This window comes from Pseudophryne corroboree, chromosome 3 (assembly GCF_028390025.1).
Source record: "Pseudophryne corroboree isolate aPseCor3 chromosome 3, aPseCor3.hap2, whole genome shotgun sequence".
Classification (NCBI taxonomy): Eukaryota; Metazoa; Chordata; class Amphibia; order Anura; family Myobatrachidae; genus Pseudophryne; species Pseudophryne corroboree.
The window spans coordinates 95338585-95360402 of NC_086446.1; the positions used below are offsets into that span (position 1 = coordinate 95338585).

At 43.4% G+C, this 21818-nt stretch overlaps 1 pseudogene; it reads right to left on the bottom strand.

Moving 5' to 3' along the window:
• Positions 1-21081: 21081 nt before the first annotated feature.
• Positions 21082-21199, bottom strand: LOC134898200 (5S ribosomal RNA; annotated as a pseudogene).
• Positions 21200-21818: the final 619 nt, after the last annotated feature.

Consider the following 21818-nt stretch of genomic DNA (forward strand, 5'->3'; position numbering starts at 1 on the left):
AAATAGACTGTGAGGCATTCAATAAAAAAAGTCAAGAACCCGTGATCCGAAAATTCCACCAACCTTACCTGTTAAGGTAATGTCTTAGGTTTTTTGTTAAAGAAACTTCTATCTATTCTAGACCTACTCTGACCACTAAAGTAAGTGTAACCAGTGAGGTCTGGATGATGCCGAATATGGACATCAACCATCCCAGCCTGTCTAACCATTGAAACTAAATAATTTGAGTCATAGCCCAAGGTTTTTTTGGAGCCTCCCCTGTCTTTTGGCCTAACAACGGCATTGAAATCGCCTCCAAAAACAACCTGCTGGGCCGTAAAAAGAAATGGTTTGATCTTCTTGAAAAGGAATTTCCTATCCCAGGCTGTCTGAGGCCCATAGATGTTGATCAGCCTTAGGTCATGCAATCTCAAGGTGACATCTAAGATCATACACCTTCCGATTTGTAACTCAATAACCTTGTGCACAGTTACTATGCTGGCAAAAAGTACCGCCACCCCACCGTAAGGCTCGGCTACAAGAGACCAGTAGGAAGCCCCACTTCTTCACTCACTTTTGGCTTTGCAGGAGACCCTGCTAACCCGGGTCTCCTGCAAAAACAAAATCTCAAAATCCTCTGTATTAAAAATTCAAAAGCCATAAACCGAGCCTTCTCGGAGAGAACGGAAGCCACATTAATCGTGGCGCATCGTATAGGTTGAAGATCCATGTTTCTTGGGTGATTGAGTTTCACTACCCCTATTCTCTTATTCACTTCTCCCCACCACCTCCATCACCATCACCATCACATTCCATACTTACAACAACCGTACTTTCTTGCATCCCGGCTCCCTCCACGCCTGAACCAGGATCTGGGCGTTTCCGGACAGAATCCATTGCAGGAGATTCCTTTTCTATCAAGGATTCCTGCTCGTTCCTCCTTTGCAACTCTTCTGTTTCTTCCATATTTAATTCCTCATGTCCTGAGTCCTCCCTTTCCTTCCCCACTAAGAGCGATCCTGCTGGATCCCATTCTAGGTCGCTTTCAGACTCACTTTCTGAAGTTTCCCTCTTTTTCCTTCCACCTTCCCCACTCCCTCTTTCTCTCTGCCTTCTTTTCCTCACCTTCTTTTGTTTAAGCACCAGCTTACCCTTTTCCCTTACTACCTCCCCCTCTTCTTCATCTGTGGGAGCCCCCTCAAATCTGTTGAACAATAACAAATTCTCTTTAATTACTTCTGTCTCTCTTTTCCCAGCTTACACTACCAGCTGGAATCCTTCTTCTTTCTCTTTCTCACTTTCTTTTTCCTTCTCCCTTCCACCCGCCAAACTCCATTCAGTCTTTCTTTCTTGCACCTTCACTGTCCCTCCCTGCAGTTTCTTTAGCATTTCTTCTACCTCTTTTGCATCTCTGGTTCTACTATACTTTTCCTCCTTCTCCTCCATTCTTTTGTTTTTGCAGCCTCGGGCACCTGCTGTATGGGTGACCTTCACTTCCACACAGATTACAGCGGATGTTGTTACATGTTCTTGAGGTGTGGCCCAGTCCACCGCATAGTTTGCACTTGACCGCGTCGCATTCATAGCTCAAATGCCCAGGGCCACCGCATTCGAAATAAAGGGCCCTACACACTGGCCGATTTTTTGAAAGATATGAACGATCTCGTTCATAAATGAACGAGAACTCGTTCATATCTTTCAGTGTGGAGACTCCTGCGATGAACGATGCGCGGCCCCACGCTCGTTCATCGCTGGTCTCCCGTCGGCTGTGCATGCAGGCCAATATGGACAATCTCGTCCATATTTGCCTGCACTTCAATGCAGCCACGTGACGGGGGGAGTGAAGAAACTTCACTCCCCCCGTCACTGCCCCCCCCCCCCCGCCGACGGGTCGCTCGTCGGCCGTATCCGCCGTCGGGCAGCTCGGCGGCGGGTCGGCCAGTGAGAAGGGCCCTTAAGTCTTTGGCTGGACCTGGTAGAACACCTGAATGCAATCACGGCTGATGTATGCGATGGACGGCAGATGTTTAACACCCTCATAGTTTCTTATCAGACATACATTGGCTGACCATGTGCCGTCCCTTACCCCTAATGTGTAATCTGATTTTTCCAGACTTAGGACTTTTTCACAGTGTCTACTCAGCAAGAATTTTATATCATTCTCTGGAATCATTTCATTCTGCACCAAAATGGACACTTTTATACACTCTATTTTCCCCATCATAAAGAAAGCAAAGTTATTAAATACATTTTAACAGAACTAGGCCCTGACAACGAGGGACAAGAGCTCCCACTGCAACTAAGCTCTATGACCAGCAAGCAATGCAAGGCAGATTCAGGAAACAAAGGGAACAGGAGCCAATCAACAGACTCCTGCAGCCAAGCCTCCAAAGATCACTAATCCCATGCAGCTGCTACAGCAATTAAGCAGACAGAACAGAGCTGCAGGCAGCACATGTAACAACAAGAAAGGGGAACATAGAAATCAAAAAGTGCTGTCAGTGCTTGATAGTTCACATCTTATAATATAAAGATAATAAAGTACAATATACAGTGCCTTGCTAAAGTATTCTATTCACCCCCTTGGCTTTTTACCTATTTTGTTACTTTACAACCTGTAATTTACATTTTTTTTTATCTGAATTTTATGTGATGGATCTGCACAAAATAGTCTAAGTTGGTGAAGTGAAATGAGAAAAATTTATAAAAAATAATTTTTATAAATAAAAAATTTAAAGCTGGCATGTGCATATGTATTCACCCCCTTTGCTATGAAGCCCTCCAAAAGTTCTGGTGCAACCAATTACCTTCAGAAGTCCCATAATTAGTGAAATGAAGTCCCCCTGTGTGCAATCTTAGTGTCACATGATCTGTTGGTAGAAACACTACTTTTCTAAAAGGCCCCAGAGGCTGCAACACCACTAAGCAAGAGGCATCACAGCATGAAGACCAAGGAACTCTCCAAACAAGTCAGGGACAAAGTTCTTGAGAAGTACAAGTCAGGGTTGGGTTAAAAAAAAATATCCAAATCTTTGATGATCCCCCCGGAGCACCATCAAATCCATCATCTTCAAATGGAAAGAACATGGTACAACAACAAACCTGCCACCAAAAGAGAGGGCTGGGCACCAAAACTCACATACCGGGAAAGGAGGGCATTAATCAGAGAGGCAGCACAGAGACCAAAGGTAACCCTGAAGGAGCTGCAGAGTTCCACAGCAGAGACTGGTGTATCTGCGCATGTGACCACAATAAGCCGTACACTCCATAGAGCTGGGCTTTATGGAAGAGTGGCCAGAAAAAAGCCATTACTTAATGTTAAAAATAAGAAGGCATGCTATGAGTTTACCAAAAGGCATGTGGACGACTCCCCAAATGTATGGCGGAAGGTGCTCTGGTCAGATGAGACTAAAATTGAACTTTTCACCCACCAAGGAACACACTATGTCTGGCATAAACCCAACACATCCCATCACCTGAAGAAGACCATCCCCACAGTCAAACATGGTAGTGGCAGCATCATGCTGTGGGGATGTTTTTCAGCAGCAGGGACTGGGAAACTGTTTTGAGTCGAGGGAAAGATAGATGGTGCTAAATACAGGGATATTCTTGAGCAAAACCTGTTTCAGTCTGCCCGTGATTTGAGACTGGGACTGAGGTTCACCTTCCAACAGGACAATGACCCGAAGCATACTGCTAAAGCAACACTCGAGTTGTTTAAGGGGAAACATTTACATTTGTTGGAATTGCCTAGTTAAAGCTCAGATCTCAATACAATTGAGAATCTGTGGTCAGACTTGAAGATTGCTGTTCACAAGCGGAAACCATCCAACATGAAGGAGCTGGAGCAGTTTTGCCTCGAGGAATGGGCAAAAATCCCAGTTGCAAGATGTGGCAAGCTCATAGAGACTTATCCAAGTGACTTGCAGCTGTAATTGCTGCAAAAGGTGGATCTACAAAGTACTGACTTTAGGGAGGGTGAATAGTTATGTACGCTGAAGTTTTCTGTTATTTTGTCCTATTTTTTGTTTGCTTCACAATAAAAAAAAAATCTTCAAAGTTGTAGCCATGTTCTGTGAATGAAATGATGCAAACCTTCAAACAATCCATTTTAATTCCAGGTTGTGAGGCAACAAAACATGAAAAATGCTAAGGGGTTGAATACTTTATCAAGGCACTGTAGATGATTTTCTTAGCAAACTGTGAGCATTCACTTCACATACATTGTAGAAAGGACTGCATATAAAACTGTTGCTTGTTTAATTAGAGTATCTGTCAGAGCACAGTTAAAATCGTACACCAATGGTCATACTGTATTATCCAAGCTTACCCGAAAAATCCAATGAAACTTGTAGCAAACTGCACTATGGGGGTAATTCCAAGTTGATCGCAGCAGGATTTTTGATAGCAATTGGGCAAAACCATGTGCACTGCAGGGGAGGCAGATATAACATGTGCAGAAAGAGTTAGATTTGGGTGGGTTATTTTATTTCTGTGCAGGGTAAATACTGGCTGCTTTATTTTTATACTGCAAATTAGATTGCAGATTGAACACACCCCACCCAAATCTAACTCTCTCTGCACATGTTATATCTGCCTCCCCTGCAGTGCACATGGTTTTGCCCAATTGCTATCAAAAATCCTGCTGCGATCAACTTGGAATTACCCCAATATGCTATTAAATATGCATTCCACCAGTAATCATCCAAGTCATAAAGGTAGTAAAACCCGACTATAATAGTTAATAAATTCCAAAGCTCATAAGATTAACACTAATGTCCATTTTACCCTTGTTTTGTCTAAGACAGGGAAACCTACAGTATATCTTTATATAGGCGTCTGGTAGAATTATGGCATCCAACAATAGTAAATATATATCTGCACCCATGAATGTGTTCATTTAAAAAGAGAAGCTCCATGTTAGAAAGTGAGATGGATAATGTAGTGTCTGTGTAGGCGCTCCTTCATGCAAACATGGAGACAGGGAACTAAGATCATCATGCTGCTTGAACATTTCTCAACTGCAAACTACTACATAAAGCAACACAGTTTGCAGCAAGCTGCAAAATAGCACTGCACAAGAAAACAGTGGTGAGACATGGTACTGCAAGCATGAGACAGAAACGTAAAGCAATGTGAATCTAGCAAAGCCAGATTACCATATCTGACAGATAAACTTACAGTTTTTAGATGCCTGGTTAGAATACAGCACTTGTGTTAATCTCATATCCAAACACAGAATATTCAATATACCCGCTGCATTGATCAGCAACATTTTGATTCGGTGCCCCCACAAGAATTTGTAATGTAGAAAAAGCAATAGTGCGACATTCGAACAGCATTTGTAAGAGAACTTTACACAGAATGTGCATAAGCATTTCAATCTATTTGACTGTCTTCAGGAGGTACTAAACAAACATATAATCTTACCTTATACCCCTCAGTACCACAAATGAGCATAGCCCTGCCGGGCGTGAAAATAACTTTCCGGACATTGACACTACTCGATGAGATCACCATTTACAGTAGAAGTAGTTTGCACTAGCTTGTATTGTGTGGGACCCATTTATATAATATGCATAACTGCAAGTAGTATATTTAAAGTAGTGCTGGGCAACGATTGTTATGCGCAAAACTCAATAATAAATTGAAAAGTAGTGGTCAGGATATTGTCTTACGCACTGTTCTATAGATATACTGTGACAGAACGCTAGAGACTGTGCGCAACGCAGGGGACGTGTTCAAAAGACAAATCTCGCAGCAGCGATCCTATTTCTTGCACTATGTGCTCTAAGTGTGCTGACTTTATCTGAACTGTTCCACTGCTGTGCAACATGAATAAAATGATAACACACATTTCAGCAAAATGTCTCTCTTCTGTTTTCATTACAGTCAGATCATGTGAATGCAGCTCCCACTGTTCTTCAATATAATGCGCTGTAACTCAGAGTTAATTATGGTTACCCAGCAATGTCCAGTAGTCTCCAGTGAGAGCAACAGTTGGTGCACATTGTAATGCCGTTGCTTTTGTAGTCCCCTCCTCATGTATTCTTCTTGTAATGGTGTATCTTGGGGGAGGTCATCATTCGCTGCGATCCTAAGAACATTCCTTAGACCGACATCTTCCTGCAGTTTGTAGCTATCCACTTTGCTATGGCATCAGAATCAGAATTGGCTTTATTGGCCAGTATACTTGCATATACTAGGAATTTGTCTTCGGTTTGCTATACAACAGCCAAGTAGGTAACAGATAAGCAGGTGGTGGGGGGAGGGTGGGGTGCAAGTACAGTCATACAGATAGGTATACCATAGGGACACAAGTGAGTTACATTTACATCTAGTCAGTCAATGTTCAGGATTTCAGCAAGCGGACCGCTTGGGGAAAGAAACTTTTGAGGCTTCTTGTGGACCTGGCGGGGACAGCCCTGTAATTCCTGTCTGAAGGAAGCAAGTTAAACATGCTGTGGCCGGGGTGTAGATGGTACTTTTTTGTCACGCCTAGCAAGGGTTGAGGATCCGGCAGCTGAGACTTGCCCAAGGAAGTAGTTGTCTGCGGATGAATAAGATGAGGGGATTGGATATAGTTCCTTCTCATGGGACAAGGGCAATGCAGAAGGCAGGTGGAGCTAAGAGTCAGTGAGCTGTAGTTCTTGAGAATGAGGCTGAGGTAGGGAACTGTGGCTTGTGAATGATGACTTAAAGACGTAGTTGTAGACAAAGAACTGTGGGTTGTGGCTTGAACGACAAGGCTGTAGATAATGAACTGCAGAACTGGGGATGGTGGTTAAAGACGTGGCTGGAGACAAAGAACTGTGGATTGTGACTTGAAAGACAAGGCTGTAGATAATGAACTGCGGACTGTGGACAGTGGCTAAAGATGTAGCTGGAGACAACGAACTGTGGACTGTGACTTGAAAGAAGAGGCTGTAGATAATGAACTGTGGACTGTGAACAGTGGTTAAAGATGTGGCTGGAGACAAAGAACTGTGGACTGTGACTTGCAAGATGAGGCTGTAGATAATGAACTGTGGAGAGTGGTTCAGAGATGCGGCTGGAGACAAAGATCTGCGGACTGCGGCTTGAAAGACGAGGCAGAAAGCCCGGGGCTGTCCATGCCCAAAGGGTCTTACTGGACCGGGGTTTCAAGGAGCGCTTCCACAGGCAGCAGTAGGTTAGGAACGGCAGGGGCTGCGGCAGCAACTGAGAACCGGCTAAGCAGGGTTAGGAGTAACCAGAATACGACAAGAATCCTGGGAGCACAGGGCTAAAGCACCTACAACAGGGTTGTAACTTGAAGCACTGGCCTCCCTGTCATAAACCAGCCCCCTTTTATAAGGAGAACTCTCCCTGGATTGGCTGGAAGGGACAGGAAGCCAAAACTATGCCTCAAACTGTGGTCTCCAATATGGTGGTGCCCAGTAATGCAGACCTCCCTGTAAGGCCACACAGTGCACTGCCCCTGGTCTCCTAGCAACCGCCCTGGCAAGGAGAGACTCGCTGCAGCAGCGTTCCGCTGCAACAAGCGGACCCCCTCACCGCCGCTACTGCTGCCCACGGACCCGGCATGGCAGCCCTCCGCCGCCGCTGCCCGCACGCCGCCAGCAACGCCAGCCCCGCGACCCCAGCGTACCAGTAAGACCCCGGATGCTGACACACTTACTATCCTCGTTGCCCGCTTTTTAGCTCTGGACAGGTACAGGTCCTGGACTGAGGGAAGGCTAGCCCAGATGATCTTCTCTGCAGTTCTGACCACCTTTTGTAGCCTGCATCTGTCCCTCACGCTGGCAGAGCTGTACCAAACCAGTATCGAGGAGCACAGTACCGACTCCACAATCGCGGCGTAGAAGAGGAGCAGAAGCTTCTGTGGGATGTTGAACTTCCTTAGTTGCCTGAGGAATAACAAATTCTGATGCGCTTTCTCCGACAGTGGCGTCAGCATTGGACCCCCATATAAGGTCCCGGGAGATTGTGATTCCCAGGAACTTGAAGCAATCCACCAGCGATACCACACTGTCAGCAATCATTAGTGGAGGTGCACTAGCTGACTTCTTCCTGAAGTCCACTATTATCTCAAAAAGGTTTGAGGGAGTTGAGCACAATGTTGTTGTGGCTGCACCACTGGGCCAACCGGTCTACTTCCTGTCCACAGGCCGATTCATCCCCGTCCTTGATGAAGCCGATGACGGTGGTGCCGTCAGCAAATTTGATGATCTTTACTGATTGTGCCTCTGAGGTGCAGTCATTTGTGTACAGGGAGAAGAGCAGGGGTGAGAGGACACAGCTCTGAGGGGCCCATGTACTAATGGACCATGCTTGAGAGGTGAATTCCCCCGCTTTCACAACCTGTGTCCTATCTGTCAGGAAGTCTACTATCCATGAACAGGTAGCTTCCGGGATCCCTAGGCAAACTAATTTGGGGTGGAGGATGCTGGGGACGATTGTATTGAAGGCCGAGCTGAAATCGACAAACAGGACCCTCGAGTAAGTACTGGGAATGTCTAGGGAGAATGTAGTACAGGCCCAGGTTGACTGCATCCTTGACACACCGATTCGATCGATAGGCGAACTGTAGGGGGTCCAGTTGGGGGCCAGTCACAGTTTTCAGGTGATTCAAAACCAGATGCTCGAACATTTTCATGACCACAGACGTCACTGCTATCGGCCTGTAGTCGTTCAGGTTAGTGATAGAGGGTTTCTTGGGGACCAGGACGACAGTGAACCTTTTGAGGCAGGTAGGGACTTTCTGTAGCTCCAGTGATTTGTTGAAGATCTTGGTGAATATGGAGGCGAGCTGACCCGCACATGCTCTTAGGGCAGATGGTGACACTCTGTCAGGACCCGGAGTTTTTCTGGATTTGGCCCTTTTGAACAGTGCCTCCACCTCTTCTTGGGCGACTTGCAGTGCCTGAAGTTGGTCGTCGATGTTCTGGGCATCATAGAAGAGATTGTTTGTGTCGCAGGGGACTTCTTTTGTGAAACTACAATAAAAGTGGTTCAGCTCGACTGCTAGGTCTTGGTGCATGGTGGTGGACTTCGATGTTTTCTAGTAGTTGGTTATGAATTGCATTCCTTTCCATACAGATATGGGGTCATTGGTGGAGAGATAGTTTGTCAGCTTGTCCAAAAACTGCTTTTTTGCTAGCCTGATTTCTTTAGTCAGAGAGTTCCTAGTTTGGTTGTATAGTGCTCTGTCACCGCTGCTATAGGCCTCCTCTTTGGCCTGACGAAGTTGCCTGAGTTGGGCATTGAACCAAGGCTTGTTGTTGTTGTAAATTCAGTAAGTCTTGGTAGGTACACATATGTCCTCACAGTACCTGATGTAGGATGGACAGTGTCTGTCAGGTCGTTCAGGTCAGTTGCTTTTAAAAAAAAACCATTCAGTGCAGTCAAAGCATGCCTGGAGCTTCATCTTAGCCTCGTTGGTCCATTTCTTAACAGTCTTGATGACTGGCTTACCTGCTCTCGGCCTATCTGACCACTGCCTCATCCACCTACTCTCTACCTATACACAGAAGCTGAGTGCAGCACGCAGAATAGACCAGAAGGAAGACTTGAGGGTAGTGTAGCAGTGGTCAAGGGTGCGCCATTCCCTAGTGGGACACGTGACTTGTTTGTACAGGTTGAGTATCCCATATCCAAATATTCCGAAATACGGAATATTCCGAAATACGGACTTTTTTGAGTGAGAGTGAAATAGTGAAACCTTTGTTTTTTGATGGCTCAATGTACACAAACTTTGTTTAATACACAAAGTTATTAAAAATATTGTATTAAATGACCTTCAGGCTGTGTATATAAGGTGTATATGAAAAATAAATGAATTGTGTGAATGTACACACACTTTGTTTAATGCACAAAGTTATAAAAAATATTGGCTAAAATTACCTTTAGGCTCTGTGTATAAGGTGTATATGTAACATAAATGCATTCTGTGCTTAGACTTAGGTCCCATCATCATGCCATCTCATTATGGTATGCAATTATTCCAAAATACGGAAAAATCCGATATCCAAAATACCAGATACAGGGCCGGATTAAGCCTTCGGGGGGTCCAGGGTACTAAAGACAGGGGGGCCCTCCCCCTCTCATCAGCACCGCCCCCCCCCATGGTTATGCCTACTGTGTGTGTACTCCTCCCACAACAGCAATTTCCTGTACCCCCATACAGAGCAGGATTTATACTTTATTGGGGCCATAAGCAAGACATCTCTTTGGAGCACCCCTCCCTCAACTGCATGCAATTATGCAATTTCACTCACACACTGCCCCCCATTGCCACACACACACACACACACACACACACACACACCTCCATAGCTGACCACAAACACACACACACACACACACACACACTGCCTTACTGACACGGACATCTCTTACTGGCACAAGCACCTCTTACTGACACAATTACGACACCCCTTACTGACACCGACACTGACATGGACACACTTACTGACACACACACACACACACACACACACACACACACACACACACATCTCTTACTGACACACACACACTTACTGACACATGCCTACCCAGACACCACTTACTGTACTGACAGATAGCCCTTATGGCCACAGACATCATATTGGCAAATACATACCTGCTGACAGACATCCCTCACTGACACAGATACCTGTTACTGACATACACAATACATATACACTTACTGACACACGCCCCTTACTGATACAGACATCCCTTACTAACCCACTTACTGACATATCACTTACTGACACCACTTATTGGCACATTATCATACATATTTGCTGACAGACATCCCTTACTGACACAGATACAACTTACTTGATGCAAATACCCCTTACTGACACACACAACACAAATACACCTACTGACACAGGTGCCACTTACTGACACCACTTATTGGCCAAGACTCTCTTTACTGAAACACACACTTACCGACACCACTTACTGATACACACACTGACACAAACACACTTCATGACATGAATTCATACCCCACCCCCACTACTAAGACTGAAACACATGCTACTACTGTGTGCAGCTGGTGGCTTGGCAATCTCATCTCTTTGTAGCTTAACCTTTTGCACTTGTTATCAGCAGAAGCGGAGGTCTCGGGTCTGACTCTCCTCTCCTCTTCTAGTCCAACTGACTCCGCACTGGGTGTTCGTCTCTTCTCAGTGACGCTGGGAGGAGGCGTGCCCCTGCAAGCCAGAGGGCTACTGCTGTAGCTCTGTAACTCTTCGTGCAGCTGCTCAGTGCGACTGTGTGTAAGGGGCAGTTGTGTCTGAGGCAGAGCAGCTCAGCCGGGGGGCCCTTGAAACAGGGGGGCCCGGGGAACATACCCCCCGTGACCCCACCTTAATCCGGCTCTGGTCGCATATGCATATGGCCAGGTGGTGCAGGGCTTCGTTCATGCAGGTGAAAGGGTAATGTATACCCCCACAAGGACAATTGAGGAAAATCCCCGGGGGGAATAGTAGGGGTTGCAGTTAATACTTAGCATCTACAGGTGAGTGACATTGGTGCACCATCTGTCGTTGATGTAGAAACAGATGCCACAACCCTTTGTTTTTCCTGAGAGAACCTTGGAGCGATCGGTCCTGATGAGACCAAAGCACGGCATTTGTTAGCTTGTGTTGCTTCTGTTTATCTATACTTCTCCCACACGCTGCATCCAATGTAGTCTGCTGAAGCCTCCGTACACTGTTTGTTTGGGTGGGTGATTTGTTGGCGTCAATGGGGTGTATTGCATTTAAGTGATACTTCAGACTCAAAGTACTCCGGTGATAGAACCAAAGATATTTGTAACCACTGCAAATTTGAATTTTCTATCAACTCTGCCATCTGGAAGAGATTAAAACAAAAATGTCCATGTAACAGTCCGTTACCTTTCTTATTTTTTCTGTCAGTTCTGTGAGGAAAAAAAAAAACATTACAGCAGTTTAGGCACCCAGCAATAAAAGGGAGGATAATAGCTCAGCAGGGCTATTATCTATTAATTAGCTATTATTAGCTATTAATTAACAAAGAAGGGCTTCTGTAGAAGCACGCTTTCAATCCCATCCACTACCTCTGCTGTTAATAAAAAGCAATGTCCTCCTAAGCCCCAGTGTACATAAGTCCTTTGGTCTCCCACCAGGTGCACAGGTGTCCCAGGTGGTCGAGCAGATGGAGCAATGGCTAGCAGTGATGACTCGACCCAGATGCAGGGCATACCACTGACAATGTATTTCATAGTAACATAGTAACTAAGGTTGAAAAAAGACAATTGTCCATCGAGTTCAACTTATTTGTGGTCTCCTATGCAGTCCTATTAAAGGACTAGTTATTTTTATGTTAGGACTAGTTATATTAACTATGATGTGTGACTACGCACCATAAACCTGATCCAATAGGAATTTATCTAACCCATTCTTAAAGGTGTTGACTGACCACATGTCCTCTGTGCTGATCTTATAGAAATCAGGTCCCTCCCAAGCTCTATGTATTGACCCCTTATATATTTGTAGAGGTTGATCATGTCCCCTCTTAGTCTCTTCTTTTCCAATGTAAACATGCCTAGCCTTGCAAACCTTTCCTCGTATTCCAGCGTCTCCATGCCCTTGATTAGTTTGGTCGCCCGGCTCTGAACCTTTTCTAGCTCCAGGATATCCTTTTTGTAATATGGTGCCCAAAATTGCACACAGTATTCAAGATGTGGCCTCACTAGTGATTTATATAATGGGAGTATAATAGTCTCGTTCCTTGCATCAATTCCCCGTGTTATGCATGCTAATATCTTATTTGCCTTCTTTGCTGCCATCCTATTTTGGGTACTGCTGCTTAATTTGTTATCTATGTGAACCCCTAAGTCTTTTTCCAGTACAGAATCTCCTAATATTACCCCATTTAGTATGTAGGTGTTATTTTTGGTCTTGCCCCCACAGTGCATTATCTTACACTTGTCTGTGTTGAATTTCATTCTCCATTTTGCCGCCCATGCTTCCAGTTTAGTTAAGTCATTCTGAAGAGACTCAGCATCCCCCTCCATATTTATAACCTTACCCAATTTGGTGTCGTCTGCGAAAATTGACACCATGCTCTCTAGAACAGTGGTTCTCAAACTCGGTCCTCAGGACCCCACACAGTTCACGTTTTGCAGGTCACCCAGCAGGTGCACAGGTGTACTCATTACTCACTGACACATTTAAAACATACACAGATGGAGCTAAATATTTCACTTGTGATTCTGTGAGGAGACCTGGAAAACATGCACTGTGTGGGGTCCTGAGGACCGAGTTTGAGAACCTGTGCTTTAGACCTACTGTTAGGTCGATGATGAAAATGTTGAACAAAAGTGGTCCAAGTACAGACCCTTGTGGCACACCACTTAGTACTTTAGTCCAATTTGAAAATGATCCATTGACCACAACGCGCTGCTCCTTATTATCTAACCAATTACTAACCCAAGTGCTTATTGTGCTCCTTAGCCCTATTTCTTCTAGCTTATAGATAAGACGCATGTGTGGTACAGTATCGAAATCTTTGGAAAAGTCTATAAAGATTTCATCCACCTCCTTACCCTGATCAAGGTTTGCTCTTCCTGTTTCATAAAAGCCAAATAAGTTGGTTTGACATGATCTGTCCAAGACAAATCCATGTTGGTTCCTTTTAATGACCTTATTTGCTTCAAGGAACTTTTGAATACTGGGGGTCATTCCGAGTTGTTAGCTCGTTGCCGATTTTCGCTATACTGCGATTGGTCGCTTACTGCGCATGCGAAAGGTTCGCAGAGCGCATGCGCTTAGTTATTTTACACAAAAGTTAGGTATTTTACTCACGGCATAATGAAGCTTTTTCATCGTTGTGCTGATCGTAGTGTGATTGACAGGAAGTGGGTGTTTCTGGGCGGAAACTGGACGTTTTATGGGAGTGTGCGGAAAAACGCAGGCGTTCGAGTTGCAAAATGCAGAAGTGGCTGGAGAAACGGGGGAGTGGCTGGGCGAACGCTGGGTGTGTTTGTGACGTCAAACCAGGAACGAAAAGGTCTGAGCTGGTCGCAATGGCTGAGTAAGTCTGGAGCTACTCAGAAACTGCGAAGCAATCATTACGAGAAAATTAGCGAAGCTTTCGTTAGCAATTCTGCTATGCTAAGATACACTCCCAGTAGGCGGCGGCTTAGCGTGTGCAATGCTGCTAAAAGCAGCTAGCGAGCGAACAACTCAGAATCACCCCCTCTGTCCCTTAGCACACCTTCCAATACTTTCCCCACTATAGATGTAAGACTAACTGGTCTATAATTACCTGGTTCAGCTTTGCTCCCCTTTTTGAATATCGGCACTACCTCCGCTATACGCCAGCCTTATGGAACCATACCAGATTTAACCAAATCCATGAAGATCAAAAATAGAGGTCTTGCTAGTTTAGCGTGCAGTTCCATAAGAACTCTTGGGTGAATTCCATCTGTACTAGGTGACTTATTAATCTTTAACTTTTTTAATCGGTCACAGACTAAATCCTCACATAAATAAGCATTTAACAGTGGGACATTATCTTTGTTGAGATTTTATGTTAGACCCAGCATTTGGTCCTCTCTGGTAAATACCGTTGAAAAAAACTTGTTAAGTTTGTTTGCTATGTCATTATCATTTTTGATTAAAACTCTCCTCTTGTCCTTTAAAGGGCCTATACTCTCCTTCTTTAGTCTCTTGCTGTTGATGTACTTAAAAAAAATGTTGGGATTCGCTTTGCTTTCCTTTGCTACTAGTTTTTCAGTTTCTATTTTAGCTGCTCTTATTCCTTTTTTGCATATTTTGTTACAGTCTTTATCATGCTGGAATGACTCTGCATCCCCCCAGGTTTGCATTTTTTAAATGCTCGTCTTTTTTTGTCCATTAATTCCTTTATATTTTTGTTAAACCACATGGTTTTGGATTTTTATTCCTTTTTTTGCTGCTGGTGGGACTAAATTTACGAGTATTATTAATTAGCAGTGATTCTAATACATCCCATGTCTCTGTAGTATTTTTTCCTTGAAACAGAATTTCCCATTCAATGTCCCTTAATGCTTCCTTCATCATGTCAAAGTTGGCTTTGCTAAAGTTTAGAGTCCTAGTTGAGCCAGTATAGGACTGCTTATGAAAACTGATATTGAATGTGACCATATTGTGGTCGCTGTTACCTATGGGCTCTCCTACTTCAATATTTGATACCAATTCCCCATTGTTAGTTAATACCAGGTCTAAGATTGCATTGTACCTAGTTAGTTCTTCGATTAATTGAACTAAGTAATTATCATTTAGCGTGTTTAAAAACATATTGCCCCTAGCAGTATCACATGCATTGATTTTCCAGTTTATCTCGGGATAGTTAAAGTCACCAATCACTACTATGTCTCCTACTCATGCTGCTCTTTCAATTTGATTCAGTAACAATTTCTCATCAGATACATTAATACCCGGCAGCCTGTAGCATAACCCCAATAATAACTTCTTTATTCCTTTACCCCCACATGCAATTTCAACCCATAACGTCTCAATAGTATTTAGAGTCCCTTCTTGAATATCTTCCCGTATAACAGGTTTTAGAAATGGCTTTACATAAAGACATACCCCTCCACCCTGTTTATTTAGTCTGTCTCTCCTGTACAACGTGTAACCCTCTCGATTGACTGTCCAATCGTGAGATTCGTCCCACCATGTTTCAGTAATGCCTATAATATAATATCATATTCCTTGCTTGCTGCGAGGATTTCTAGTTCCCCTTTTTTACCTGTAAGGCTTCTGGCATTTACATACATACAATTGAGATATGTATTTCCCCTTATGGTAGGGACATCATAATTCTTATGAAGCAAAGATGACCCGTAATTGGTTACTGTTATTCTAACACCCTTTTTATTTCCCATGTTACTACCCTTGCCGTCTGCTCTATTCCTCCCCCCTACTCTTCCACCATTTTGTTCACTAACGCCACCCCAGCTATTTTTACTGAATGACCCATGATTTCTTGCTAAACCCTCCTCCCAGGCACCTAGTTTAAAATCTCCTCCAACCTTCTAACCATCCTTCCCCCCCCCCAGCACCGCTACCCCATCCTCATTCAGGTGCAATCCATCACGACAAAAAAGTTGGCGCCTGACTGAGAAGTCCACCCAGTGTTCTAGGAACACAAACCCTTCTTTCCTGCACCAATCCCTAAGCCACACATTTATCTCCCTAATCTCCCTCTGCCTCTCTGGGCTAGCGCGTGACACGGGTAATAATTCTGAGAATATTACCTTAGATGTCCTTGCCTTAAGTTTCTTGCCTAATTCCCTATAGTCTTTCTTAAGGACATCCCACCTTCCACTAACTTTGTCATTGGTGCCAACATGCACCAAGACCGCTGGATCCTTCCCAGCCCCTCCCAACAATCTATCTACCCGGTCCGTGATGTGCCGCACCCGAGCACCCGGGAGACAACAGACCGTACAGCGATCACGGTCCCACTAGCAGATTGCCCTATCTATCTTCCTAATAATGGAATCCCCTACCACCACAATCTGACTAGGTACCTTACTAACTTTTATCCAACTGCACCAGAGGGACCGCTCCTCTGGTTGCTAGATGGAACAGTCTTCTCTGGCACCGTCATTTCCTCACTATCATCCTCCGATTCCTCGTTCAGTCATGCAAATTTATTCAGGTTTGATAGTTCAGAGATGTCGAGCCTCCCCCTCTTTTTCTTCCTTCTAACTGTGACCCAGCTAACTGCCTGGTCATCCTCATCTATCAGTGACCCCTCCCTCAACTCCACCACCATTCTATCTAAACTTCGCTCGAGATTGTGAATGTCCCTCAGTCGTGTAACGGTTTGCTCTAGATCAGTTACCTGTGCTTCCAGAGCAACCGTTCGCAAACACCTCGTGCAGATGTACTCACACTGGCACGGTGTCTCCAGGTGCACGTACATCTTGCATGACATGCACTGAGCGAAATCCCCAATCCCAGCCCCACCCATATTTTTGTAAGGTCTAACTCCCTGTTACCCAAGACAAAATAGAGAAGCAAAACAATCTAGGCAAAACACTCACTATACAATAATGAAGTTGGGCTTTTACTTCTATCCTTTGCGTCCCCTAATCCTTCGCTTTTATGCAGCAGTAGTCACTGGTTCCTTCGCTTTTATTCAGCAGTCTCCATCCCCTTACGTCCTCTCCTCTGTCTGCAGCAGCAGTCTTCCTTGCCCCCTTGTGCAGCTTAGCAATGGATTCAGACCCCGCAGGCTGATTGTGGGTTCCTGGTTATACCAGCTGGCAGCAGCAGTAGGCTCATTCCCCACCAGCAGCATCCCTGGGCAGTACCTAGTATGCTCACACACAAAATATAACAAAAACAAAGACAGAAACCAAGGCAGCCCTATACCCTCAAAATATCTGCCACACACACACACACACACACACACACACACACACACACACAAGAAATCTCAGCCCCTCACACACACAGCAATCACAGCCCCCCTGCTACTCCAAGTTATAGACCCTCTCACTAGCTCACAAGGTCAGCTCCTTGCAGCCTCACCAGAGACTTAATGGTATTGCAAATATTTGTGTTTCTGATTGCGTATTAGAATACAGAAAAAGGTGAGTTTTATAACTCACCTGCTGCTGTTTCAAACTCACTATTCACTTAAAAAGCCAAGCTTCACTTTACAATGCAAGCCCTCACATTGAGCAAGCTCTAGTCTGTTCACTGATTAAATAGACTCTCATTGCAATTGGTTCACACAGAGACCCCCTGGCTGAGATGATAGGTCTGCCTGGAGGTCTCTGTGTATCCCTGTGGATTTTGGGTATCCCGTAAAAAAGCAGTGTTTTAGGGAACACTTTATATAACGCCCTCTTTGTCTCTTCATCCATGAATTATTTAGAGACTTCTTCTCCCAGTATAGTCCTGAGTTTTTCTTGGAAGCTATTAGTCGGATCCGGATCCAATCACTAGTAAGTGTCTTTGTCCAAAAGGAGATGTTCACATCACATCCATGTGATAGTCCTGCAAATATTGCACCACTATTGAACCCCCCTTTTCTGCCCCTCTAATTATGATATCTTGGTGTTTACGAAGCGCCTGTAGGGACTCTTTTTTCATAGGACAAGTTGTGGTGTCTGACTGGGGAGGCTTCATGTGTTGTATGCTCCAACATTCTGAAAAAATGTCTTGATAGATGCGTTGAAAGATTGTGGGTCAAAAGTAGATGGAGGGCCCAACTTTCTTATTATAAGGAGTGGTAAAGATGATTCTTCTGTTGGATTCATAGGAGCTCAAAATATTCCCATAGATGTAATTTCCTTTGTAAATTGTAGTTGTCTAATTTCCATTGAAATGGCTGATGCTTATGGGTTGGGATGAAACTGAGAACTTTGCTCAGCACTTGTTGTCCAATTTTTGAGAGAAGGGTTGATGACAAATTAAAAGTTAAACTCTCTGCCCCTTTGGTGGTTTTCTGCTACCTCTGCCTCCATGTCTGCCCCCCCCCCCTCCCCCCCTTCTGATGGGTTTCTTCTCATGCCTGCATGGCTGGCCTGTGTGTCCACCCCTAAAAGGAACTCCCTTTGGGTTGGGGTCTGTGGTCTTGTTGCTGAATGTCAGTGTCACTTGCTGATGTAGTGGAATAGTTGAGATGGCAAATGCCCATCTAACGACCATGATATATACAGGTTTGACTTTTTTCAGAGGATGTATTCAGGAATATAGACGATGCTGGGCATAGTCTTGCTACATCTTAATGAGTTTTTCTCTTTTATATTTAATTATTTGCAATAGTTATCCACCTGTGTCTTTAATTTAGTTAACGAGTTGTTAGTTTGATCCATGGTTAGGGGTGGCTAGATGTTCTGCCTCAAAGAATGCAATTTTTTCTTTTGTATTATTTAATTCTCTAATTGATTCTTCTATTACTAACAGCATCAAATCTGTAGAGCATTTATTTAAGATAGCTATCCACTTTGTGCAAAAAGGTACGTTGTACCTGCCGATTGTTGGAGTATTATGTACTCTAAATCCTCGCAGAATTTATTTATTCTGATAGTATTCGGATGTCATCCCGTGATATAAAAAATAAGTTTCATGTTTCTTTAACCTGTACAAATCCTGATAAAGATCTTCATTAGTTGCATTGGTTCATGCTGCAAACACTGGTTCTGTATAGAGTATATTGCTAGCTTCTGCATCTGAAAACCTCAACGTGTCTGTAGTATCACATTGTAACATATGTGGAGTATTTACTCCTGCTTCATTCTCAAGTGTAGTCATATTGTATACATGCTGCTATTGTAGACCAAATGTAAAGTTCTGGTGTCTTAAGTGCTATTCAAGGTGCCTTACAAAGTACCATAACATGGGCAAACAGCATTCAATAATAATGCAGTGCAGTTGTTGTGCAAAATAAGACAAATAGAGAGCTCTGAATCCTTTTAGAAAAACTGCACTGGGTGCCTTGATTGTATCCAGTGTCTGACATACAGATGCTCTGGTAACTTTATATAGAAATCCAAGTAATACGGCACTCACATATATCCGGCAGCTGTGTGTGTGTGTGTGTGTGTGTGTGTGTGTGTGTGTGTGTGTGTGTGTGTGTGTGTGTGTGTGTAGAACTAATAGCGCCAAGAAGAGCAGTAGACTAGTTTATCACGAAATGTCAGCCGGTCTAAAAACCCTTATGCAGTCTCAAAATTGCTACTCCCAAATATATAAAGGGCGTCTGCTACTATCTTAAAGTATGTCCCGTACTAATACCTGTGCAGGATAAAAGTAAAATTGGAAAAGATGGATAAGATAATTCTAAGCGACCATTGGTGGTATGAATTGATATTTGCGGAGACTGCTTAATTGAAAACAAGGTATATACTGGGTTTATTTAACAATTAAAAAAGTATAAAAAATATTCAAAAAATATATATAAAAAAAGGTGAGTATTGCATGCAAATAAAAAGGTTTAGATGTGCCCTAGTGTTCTTATTGCATGAGAACTACTCTGAGATACATCAAAAGCAATATATACGGTGAACAATACAACAAGATAAATGTGCCAAATGACCAGCTTTGTAAAAGACACTCTGAAATAATTTGGAGTATAAAAATAAAAATATATATGCTAAAAAATGGATAAAAAATTGAAAAAAAAAAAGCTACATATGTTGAGGGTAGGAGGATAAGAGGTTAAAAAAAGCTTAGCTTGGAGTAGTGGTATCAGGTATCACCCAACACATTTCGTCCAATATGATTTCATCAAGGGATGGTGAGCAAGTGGGACATAACATCTATATATACCAGTATGATTCAGGAAGTAATTAACATCATCACTTCCTGTGATAAACCTAATTAATTATTCAGGACCAAAAAATAGGTATTGAGTAAACATAGTTTATAGAGGGACCTAATATCTATTGATCCGCTATATATTAGCACATAAAAAATCATAAAGAGAACAGTTTAAATGATAAAAATCTTCCAAAGTTACGGACTTCCAGTCCGGGACGTCCGTGATGTCATTTCCGCCCGATTTTCGGCATCCGATATTCGCTACTGCGCATGTGCTGGTGCTTGTAGGTCCCATCATATAGTTTGTTGAAGAGGGGTGTAAAGTAGTGCGGCGGCCATCTTTTAAGAGCCTGATTTTCATGCAGACAGTTTCTAGTATAAGAAGGATAGTGTCAGCGGACTTAGTATTGTTGGTCCAATTGACTTGGAAATGGCTGATTCTTAGGGAATTTTGTCTCCAAAACGGAATTTAAATAAAACAAAGTAAGAAGGAATATTTTAGCATTATATATACAATGCTATAGGGCATATGATGTTAGGTAAGGTTATATCAGTAGTCAGATATGACATCTATACATATATTTCTATTTATACAAAGGTCTATAATATCAGAACTAAACAAGCATAAGTATATATAAAAAGCATATGAATTATATGGCCATGATTGGAAGATAGAAAATAGAAACTGGCCCAATTCTATCATTATGGCACATATATAATCCTTAGATGCTGAGGACCTGGTGGCAAATATATTATTTCTAAGGTATTTGCTAAGTAGACAACAGATAGTTGGAATAAAGTTTATAGAAATACACCCCTCCTAATCTCAGATGGTTTACAGCACCCGGTATTCCTGGGCAGTCCCCTAGACCAGTACTACCCGGGCCAACACTGCTTGGCTTCCAAGATTGAATGTATTTGAGCATATCCAGTGTGGTATGACTGTAATTAAAATCTGAGGTTTTTAGGTTTTTTGGGGGGAGAAATCCTGAGATGGGGAATACACTGTAAGGTGTCACCAAACTCCTGGACAAAAAAGTAAGAGAAAGGGAGAGAGAGAAATGGATGAATTTGATGAAGACGATATGGCTGCTTAGCACCTTTTTTGTGAACATATTTCATAGCTTTCATTAAGTCCGTCTGGATGAAGTGATATGAGTTCGTATATCCAGAACATCTCTCGTATTGATAGGAGGTTGGAGATATCCCCCCCCCCCCTCTTTCTCCTTTATTTATAGCAGAACATGTGGAGGCATTCCTGATGGTGTTTGTTCTGTAGAAATTCAAGGGGGAAGGTCAAAGTGTCTTTTGATTCTTCCGTGACAACAGAGTCTGCGCTATAATAAATGGTTGCATTTCCAGCCATTAATTAAATAATTTTTCGGTTCATATCGAGTGTGTGTGCGTTTGTGGGTGCAACAATGACTCGTTGTGATAGGTCATCCTCCGACATTTGGTGGACATTTGCAAAAATAGTTTCGATAAGATCGTCCGTGGCCACCATATATTGTGGGATTTGAATAGTGTTATTGTCGTAGATTTCCGGTATTGGTGGCACGTGTCCCATTC